Consider the following 8748-nt stretch of genomic DNA (forward strand, 5'->3'; position numbering starts at 1 on the left):
TATAGAGCCAAATTTTTGGAAGGTCATTTCGGTGTCATCTGAGGTCATCCAGGGGTCATCTGAGGTCAAATTAGTAAAAACTGTTGGATGGGCATGAAACTTGGTGGGTACTGTCAACATTTAGAGCCAAATTTTTGGAAGGTCATTTTGAGGTCACCAGGGTCAACTGAGGTCAAATTAGTAAAACTATCATATGGGCATGAAACTTGGTGGGTACAGTCAACATTTAGAGCCAAATTTTTGGGAGGTCATTTTGGGGTCACCAGGGGTCATTTGAGGTCAAATTAGTTAAAACTATCATATGGGCATGAAACTTAGTGAGTACAGTCAACATTTAGAGCCAACTTTTTGGGAGGTCATTTTGGGGTCACCCAGGGGTCATCTGAGGTCAAATTAGTACAAACTGTCATACGTACATGAAACTTGGTGGGTACTTTCAACATTTAGAGCCAAATATTTGGAAGGTCATTTTGGGGTCATCTGGGGTCAGCCAGCTTTGTATCAACTTGTGAGTACATGCCACATCACTCCCTTTGGTGGAGGCATCACGGTCGACGCTTTCTTGATGTCGAAAACCGCAACAGCCGAGAACCGCGGTACATCTAGTTTTGTGTTGCAGTCTTGTACATACTTGTACTTGAAACTTGGGTAATAATCATTTTGATACAGCCTTATACATAGGTATAGGCCTACATGGCTATACATAGTTATCAAAAAAACTACCAAATACAAACAAGCATAAGTAAATTTTGGGAGTTATTTTATTTATTACATACACAACATTTTGACTTCTGGATACACAATTGGAATTTAGAAGTTAGTTAAATCTTGTTAAACCCGATATCAATGTATTGTTCTCATCAAAAGGTTTCAGAAAAAGTATAGTTTGATCTGTCTCCTACATACAGTTGAGTCCCGAGTTATAGGAAAAAAGGTCAAATTTTGAGGTCCACTGGTGTCCACAATTGAAAATGCTCCTTTTTCATCCAATACATTGTTTTGGATGTTTTGTTCTATAGGTATCAATAGGTCAATGGTCAAAATAGGTCAATATCAACATGCAGGGCTCAATTGATTTTGATCTTTTTTGCCCATGTTACTAAGGTAACAAAGCACCCGAGATATGGTAAACTTCTTTTTTTAATTCTAACTGTTTTTTGCAAGCAGAGCAATCTGAGACCATTTTTATTAAAATCAGAGAATTTTTAAATGTGTGTTCCCCCTGTGGAATCCAAATTTTAACATTTGACCTTTTCCACTCATAACTGTACATCTAAGATAGGTCAACCTAAAATTATCCTTATGACGAGAAGAATACATTGACATGGTTTCTAAATCTAAATTTGACCAACTCAGAAATTTTACCCCTGCATAAACAGCCTTTTTTGATTCATGCAAATTAGGCACTGTTCCACGCCTCCTGTGAGATTTTGGCCCAATGGAGTAATATTCTAAGTTCAACATGCTCCAAGAGCATGTTTTGAATGCACACTGCTCCAGGAGCATATATATGTTGGACATGCTCCTTGAGCATTGTGCATTCAAAACATGCTCCTGGAGCATGTTGGACTTAGAATATTACTCCAGATTATTCATGCTTGGAGCAGCTGTTCCTGGAGCAGCTGTTCCTGGAGCATAATTGAGGACCAAAATCTCACAGAAGCACAACTACTTGGATATCCTGTGACATTTGATGTTTTTGCAAGCTTTTGGGAGATGGACGATGTGAAATGGATTCTGTTGCATTTAGTAGTGGGTAATTTCATATTTAGACTGACCTATGATTACACAGTGTATAGTGCTATCTACTGAAGATAACAGACACACTGATCAGCATGCGGTGTAAAGTGCTATCAACTGAAGATAACGTATACCACTGATTACAGTGTATGGTGTTATCTACTGAAGATAACAGGCACACTGCTGATCATGCAGTGTAAACTACTATCAACTGAAGATAACAGATATACCACTGATTACATACCGTATACTACATATAGTGCTATCTGCTGAAGATAACAGACACACTGCTGATCGTGCAGTGTAAAGTGCTATCAACTGAAGATAACAGTGTACCGTATGGTGCTATCTACTGAAGATAGCAGACACACTGCTGATCATGCAGTATGAAGTGCTATCAACTGAAGATAACAGATATACCACCGATTACAGTGTATGGTGTTATCTACGGAAGATAGCAGACACACTGTTGATCATGCAGTCATACTATCTACTGAAGATATTAGATATATATTACAGTCATCTTAGGCTATTTAAATGCAGGCACTTAATTTAATGCCCCCGTGGCCAGATGGGTGCTGACATTACAGCTTGTAGACATGGTCACATGGGCATTAAATTAAGTGCCTTAAATAGCCTAGGATGACGGAGAGTGCTGATCTACTGAAGATAGCAGACACACTGCTGATCATGCAGTGTAAAGTGCTATCAACTGAAGGGTTATTAGTCAATAAATACAGCAACTTAGTTTTAATCCATAAACCTTACCCTAAATGTCACCCTTACCTGTAACCTAAGCTCTAACTCAGACTCTAAAATAGCAGTCAGTTGGTCACTTTTAGTTCCATTCCATGCATGTTTCAGAATTATCACCTACCAGCCCAGTCTAAAAAAAAATGACCCACCATTAAATGCACCAGAATCTATTACATATGCACCCATCTCCTAAAAGCTCACACAAAAATATCAAAATTACAGAAAATCCAAGTGGAACATTGCCAAATTGGCATAAATCAAAATGGCCACTTATACAGGGGTGACATTTTAAAGTTGGTCAAATCTTGTTAAAGCCAATGATACCAATTTATTCCCCTCGTCATAGGGATTGAGTATACAGCTCTTGAGTAATAGGGAAAAAGGTCAAGATGTAAAAATTCTATGATTGTGAGAAAAACAAACTCGGATTGCTATGCTTGCAAAAACATTTTAAACAAAGAAAAGTTTGTCATATCTCAGGTGGTTGTTTTACCCCTACATGCAGTAGGGGTAAAATCATCAAATTTGCTGAAATTTGCCCATAAAAGTAGACAATTCCCTAATTTTGGGTTTTTAATGGGGGAACAAGGGGCAAGAGTTCTGAATGGGGGGAATTTCCCCCCAGGCTCCGCCACTGGGCTGAAGGAATAATTTGAAACCAGTTTCATTAAAATTAGAATATTTTTCAACTGTAGCTGCCTGTGGATCCCAAAATTTGACCTATCACCTTTTGCCTATAACTCAAGAACTGTATGTTGGAGACAGGTCAAACTATACTTATTCTGCATCCTTATATGAGAGGAGTATGGATATTATCCAGAGTAGAATAACTTTGAAATCTCACATATGCATAAGTGGCCATTTTGGATTCATGCAAAAATTAAGCATTGTTCCACTAAGTGACTTCTGGTGAAATTTATTGATATATTCTTTAATATGTTTTTCTGAAAAGAATGGATGATAAATAGAACTCGCCCAATTTGCAAAACCGCAATGACCCTCAAATAGCGAGCGAGTTCTAATCGCAAACCGTGATACCCCTCTAATAGCAAGCATCTTAGATCATTGTATGAGGGCCTGCTTGGAAAGCAGTGCTTGCCACTGAAGTATAGGAGTCGAGCTCACAGCCTGTCTGTACTAGGTGGTTATATGAATTATGTTGCAATTAGTGGTGGGTTATTCAGGTTAAGCCCTTATTTACCTTTGACTGGGCTACCTCTTCCACAACAGTTTAAAAAAACACAATACAGTGTCATTCATGTGAAGTCACAAATTTAGCACTCCAGTTCTTAAATATAGTCTGATAAAATGTCACTTTAATATATTACCAAAGATAATTCATTTCACCTCTTGATTTTTGCTGAATACTGGTACTTTACATTATACTTTAACATTGTTTGCCAAATGTGTAGATTGAATGACCAACAAGAAAATGTATGCTCTATACAAAAATCATATTTGTTTATGGCAGCTATCATTCATGAGATACATTGTAGATTGATGTCCTGAGGCCCTTTTTTCAAATCATCATGCCCCTGTGAAACAAAACAAAAAATAAGAAGAAGAACATGATTATTTAAAAGCTTGAATTATAAAACCATTTGATGTATGAGCAATACATGCAATGCATAGATGAAATCTACCAACATGAATTTCAACCAATGAATTTCTTGGATCTTGTATTCTACAATGTATATCTACCTGTAGAAGTTTAAACTGGAGGTATGATTGGGAGGTCTATTTTTGGAGTCAGGGTACTGTGTCAGAACATTCAGCTAGAACAGATTTGAAAGCTGAAGTTGTCTGATGAGTAACGGGGGCAAGGTGGCGCAGCAGTACAGGTTCTACCTCAATAATCAGAGTTTTGCAAGTTTGAGCCCCAGCAGTGCCATCGTGTTGTGCCATTGTATTGAACAAGGCGCTTTACTTCACTTGCCTTTCTCTACCCAGGGGTGAAATGGGGAGCTGTTAGGAATATTGTCCATTTAGCGCCGTCCAAAGGTATGAGCATGCTTTAGGCATTGTATGGCAGCTGACACATTCTAACAACAGCGGAATAAATTTAAAGCGCTTTGATACATGTGAAAGGCGCTGTATAAATGGCAGCATTTATTAATGGTGGATGTAAGCAAGTTGTTCCACTCTTTTACTGAATGAAAGAATTGAACATTGTACAATTCGTATCCTCTGAACATTTTCCATAATACTTGACTTGGCTATGAAACTGCTTAACCCTAACCGCCTCAGGGTTTTTTTTGGCAACGTAAAGGGAAAGAAGGAAGAAATAAAGAGAGAAAACAAAGAGAGAAGTTGTTTGGTCTGGGTGGGATTCAATTTATCCCAATTTTCAACAATTTGTTTTCTGTATTTAGTTTTGATGTTGACTGTAGTCTACTTACCAATTTACAGCAACAGATCAATTGTATCTTCACAGACTCTTCATAGAGATAATTAATCCATTTCCACATTGATAAGCTAGGTCAACTGCAAACCAAACACACACAAACATAAAAGCATTTAATATAAAATATGACTAAGGGACCTATTGTTATAACAGCAGGGGAGAATGGGTGTTTTGGAAAAAATATTGACAGGAAAATTTGCTCAAAAGTTTCGGATACCCCCTTGTTTTCCCAGGGTGCACCGCTCAGTCCGACACACCGCTAGTCCGACAACACAAATTCCCTATACTTAGAGGTGCGACAGTCCGAAAATGAAAAGCACTGCGCTAGTCCGAAAAAAAGCATGCGCTAGTCTGAAAATGAAAACCACTGCAACAGTCCGACACGCCGCTAGTCCGAATCTGAAAACACAGTTTTCATTCCGACACACCGCTAGACCGAATCCGAAATACACTGCGCTAGTCCGAATTTGGAAAACACTTCTTCAGTCCGACACTGCGCTAGTCCGAAACTGAAAACCATGGCGCTAGTCCGAAACTGAAAACCATGGCGCTAGTCCGAAACTGAAAACTACAGCGCTGAAAAACACTGCGCTAGTCCGAATCTGAGAAACACTGCGCGCTAGTCCGAATATCAGACTAGCGCAGTGTTTCCCCAATTCAAATTCGGACTAGCACAGTGCTTTTCAAAATCGCTTTCAGTTTCAGTATTAGCGCAGTGATTTTTAGATTCGATTCGCGCAGTCTCGGACTGAAAGAGTGTTTTCCAGATTCGGACTAGCGCAGTAGTTTTCAATTTTGGACTAGCGCAGTGGTTTTCATTATCGGACTAGCGGCGTGCAGGACTGGCAAAGTGTATTTTAGATTCGGACTAGCGGCATGTCGGACTGGTGCAGTGCATTTCAGATTGGGACTAGCGGCGTGTCGGACTAGTGGCGTGCCGGACTAGCGGAGTGTCGGACTAGCGGCGTGTCGGACTAATGGCCTGTACCTGTTTTCCCGCATTTCTCCATTTAAAACTTAAAAATCCCCCCTCCTGGTTCAACAAAAAAATTTGCATTACCCCCTCAAGAAACAAAACATGGCGCTAGTCCGAAACTGAAAACCATGGCGCTAGTCCGAAACTGAAAACTACAGCGCTGAAAAACACTGCGCTAGTCCGAATCTGAGAAACACTGCGCTAGTCCGAATATCATATCAATATCATATCAATAAAATTTTGCATTCAGTAGTGTTAGTGTTAGGCCTATAATTTGGTTCACCAAGTTCGGTAGTGACCTAGGTGCTTATTTTGCTCGCCGCCCCAGACAAACAAGTACCTAGACCAGTGACTTTGACAAGGACGCAAGCAAGCAGATTACGCTCGAGTCTACAGAACATGTTGCATTTGACGCGAGCAATATGGACGCAACATCACGCAAACGCGCGCGTCTTTCTCTCCAGACATGAACGCTTATTTCTCCGCGTCCGACCACCCGACCAAAATCAGCTTGGATACGTGGCTTCACCTACTGCCATGGTTAAGTATGGGCACTCATAGGTCTATGCTTGCCGCGAGTATCGAATCGCAGCGCGTGAAGTTAAACGCAATGTACACGCACGCCGCACAGGGGCGATTTGTCAGCACGCTATGCGGCACAACCGCCGAAAGAGAGGTAGTCATCAATAGAGGTAGTCATTGACATTGTGACATCAACGCCGCCATCTTGTGGGTATGAGTACCTTGCACAGAGGAGTAAGATAAAACAGAGCGCGTACCACCAGTCAAAGTCCCCGTGTATTGTATGCTACCAGTTCTAGCATATTCATGAGGGCCGATTGTTCGACCGTGCTGTGTCTAACAATCACGCCAGCGCTGCATGCCTTTGCGTATACGCGATAGAGCGTTGCGTGCTTTCGCGATTACGCAACAGACCATGAAAATACGCGGTAATTGCGTAGCAGTCACGCCTGTCGCATTTCATGGAACAATCAGCCCTCATTAATTGTTGAGGCGGAGACTTTGACTGGTGGTACGCGCTCTGTTTTATCTTACTCCTCTGTGGTACCTTGTTGCTAAGATCACCGCGTTGACGCTTGACTGAAGAGGTGCGCAACGCGTTGCAACTACCGCGTAATCGAAGACGTAATGTCTATCGCATGGCATGCAGTACGGCAGGACCCACTGGATGGCGGATCCTGCGGAAAAAGGCTATTGCTGTTGCCGATTGCTCAGACCATTTCGTTCTAATTTCCGGCAGAAACCTAATTAATTAACCTCAGCAAGGTCAAGGACAATGTCAGGAATACGTGTAAGCTCATGAACATATTAAATGAATACATGAATAACGTCCATGTTAACATGTAACATCACGACATGAACATTACCAACATAAGCACATGCCAGTGCATCTACATATTACATGTAAGCTAGCTTACAAAATTAGACAGTCACATTTCTCTCAGAATTCAGCCACGGCTTCAGCTCACGACACAGGCAACTGCAGACAACAAGGCTAGTGGAAAGGTTTGTGTACTCAACATGCTCAAAGGAATGATCAATCATGATTTCGATCATACATCAGGCGACAGGAATGCACATCCGTATTAATTTACCATGGCATGACCCGGAAGTTTTTGACTGGTTAAAAAAACAACAAAAAACAAAAAAATTGTAACAACTATCCGATGTCCTCAAAATTTACCCGCAAAATCAGTTTCTAATTTCGCTTTTATCAACATTCGATTCAAAAAACAAGTATAATGTTTTAAATACCTTGTTTCTGCCGTGTGCCCGATTCTGCAGCAATAAAATATATCCATTTAACCCGGCCATTTGGTTCATCTTTGTTGACCAACTCCGCTGAAATTGAAATCCGTCGATGTGTGTGCCTGCCAAATCTCTTTGTGTTTCGCCGCCGACCCTTCGCCCCGCCCACAATTTCTTAAAAGTTTTTACAGATTTTTATCTGCCCAGGCTCCGACGTCATTCTGCCCTAGCGACCAATCTGCCCTGGCGACGGTGTGACATTTTGGTCAGATAAAACTGCCTTCGTTGCTCACCCCATCTATTTAAGAGATCAAGCGTTACACCGAAGTATTCTGATTGGTCCGCAATGTGAATATGAATATTCATCTCGAAATGTCAATATGAATATTAAGTAGATTCGGCCGTCTTTCATCTTGATCATGTCAAGTATATAGTGATTTATGAAAGGTTCGATCGGGAAAAGTGGTGGCGCTATATTAATAATTAATCAAACCAGCAGGGACACGATACGATGATTCGATATTTATTGAATATTTTTTTATGATATTTTCTGATTACTTGTAACAAACAGAAAGAGACAAAAATAAGATAAATGAACACATAATATTTTAAAGATGTATTTTATTTGACAAAACATTTTACAAACAATACAAGAATGCCTACAGAGATCAAGCGTTACACCGAAGTATTCTGATTGGTCCGCAATGTGAATATGAATATTCATCTCGAAATGTCAATATGAATATTAAGTAGATTCGGCCGTCTTTCATCTTGATCATGTCAAGTATATAGTGATTTATGAAAGGTTCGATCGGGAAAAGTGGTGGCGCTATATTAATAATTAATCAAACCAGCAGGGACACGATACGATGATTCGATATTTATTGAATATTTTTTATGATATTTTCTGATTACTTGTAACAAACAGAAAGAGACAAAAATAAGATAAATGAACACATAATATTTTAAAGATGTATTTTATTTGACAAAACATTTTACAAACAATACAAGAATGCCTACAGCTCTTGGTTGATGTATTGGTTTGGTCTTTGGCTACGGGTTTCTGCTCTGTCAGGAATGTCATCAACAGATATAAACTTCT

The 8748-nt window shown here is 40.0% G+C and overlaps 1 long non-coding RNA gene across 1 annotated transcript; it reads right to left on the bottom strand.

Moving 5' to 3' along the window:
- Positions 1–2665: 2665 nt before the first annotated feature.
- LOC140172170 (uncharacterized) lies at positions 2666–7701 on the bottom strand. The gene is made up of 3 exons (XR_011861689.1): positions 7653–7701; positions 4896–4980; positions 2666–4031 (listed from the first exon to the last, which is right to left on the bottom strand). It is a non-coding gene; the product is annotated as an uncharacterized lncRNA (long non-coding RNA).
- Between the last annotated feature and the right edge of the window lie 1047 nt (positions 7702–8748).

This window comes from Amphiura filiformis, chromosome 15, assembly GCF_039555335.1.
Source record: "Amphiura filiformis chromosome 15, Afil_fr2py, whole genome shotgun sequence".
Taxonomy (NCBI): domain Eukaryota; kingdom Metazoa; phylum Echinodermata; class Ophiuroidea; order Amphilepidida; family Amphiuridae; genus Amphiura; species Amphiura filiformis.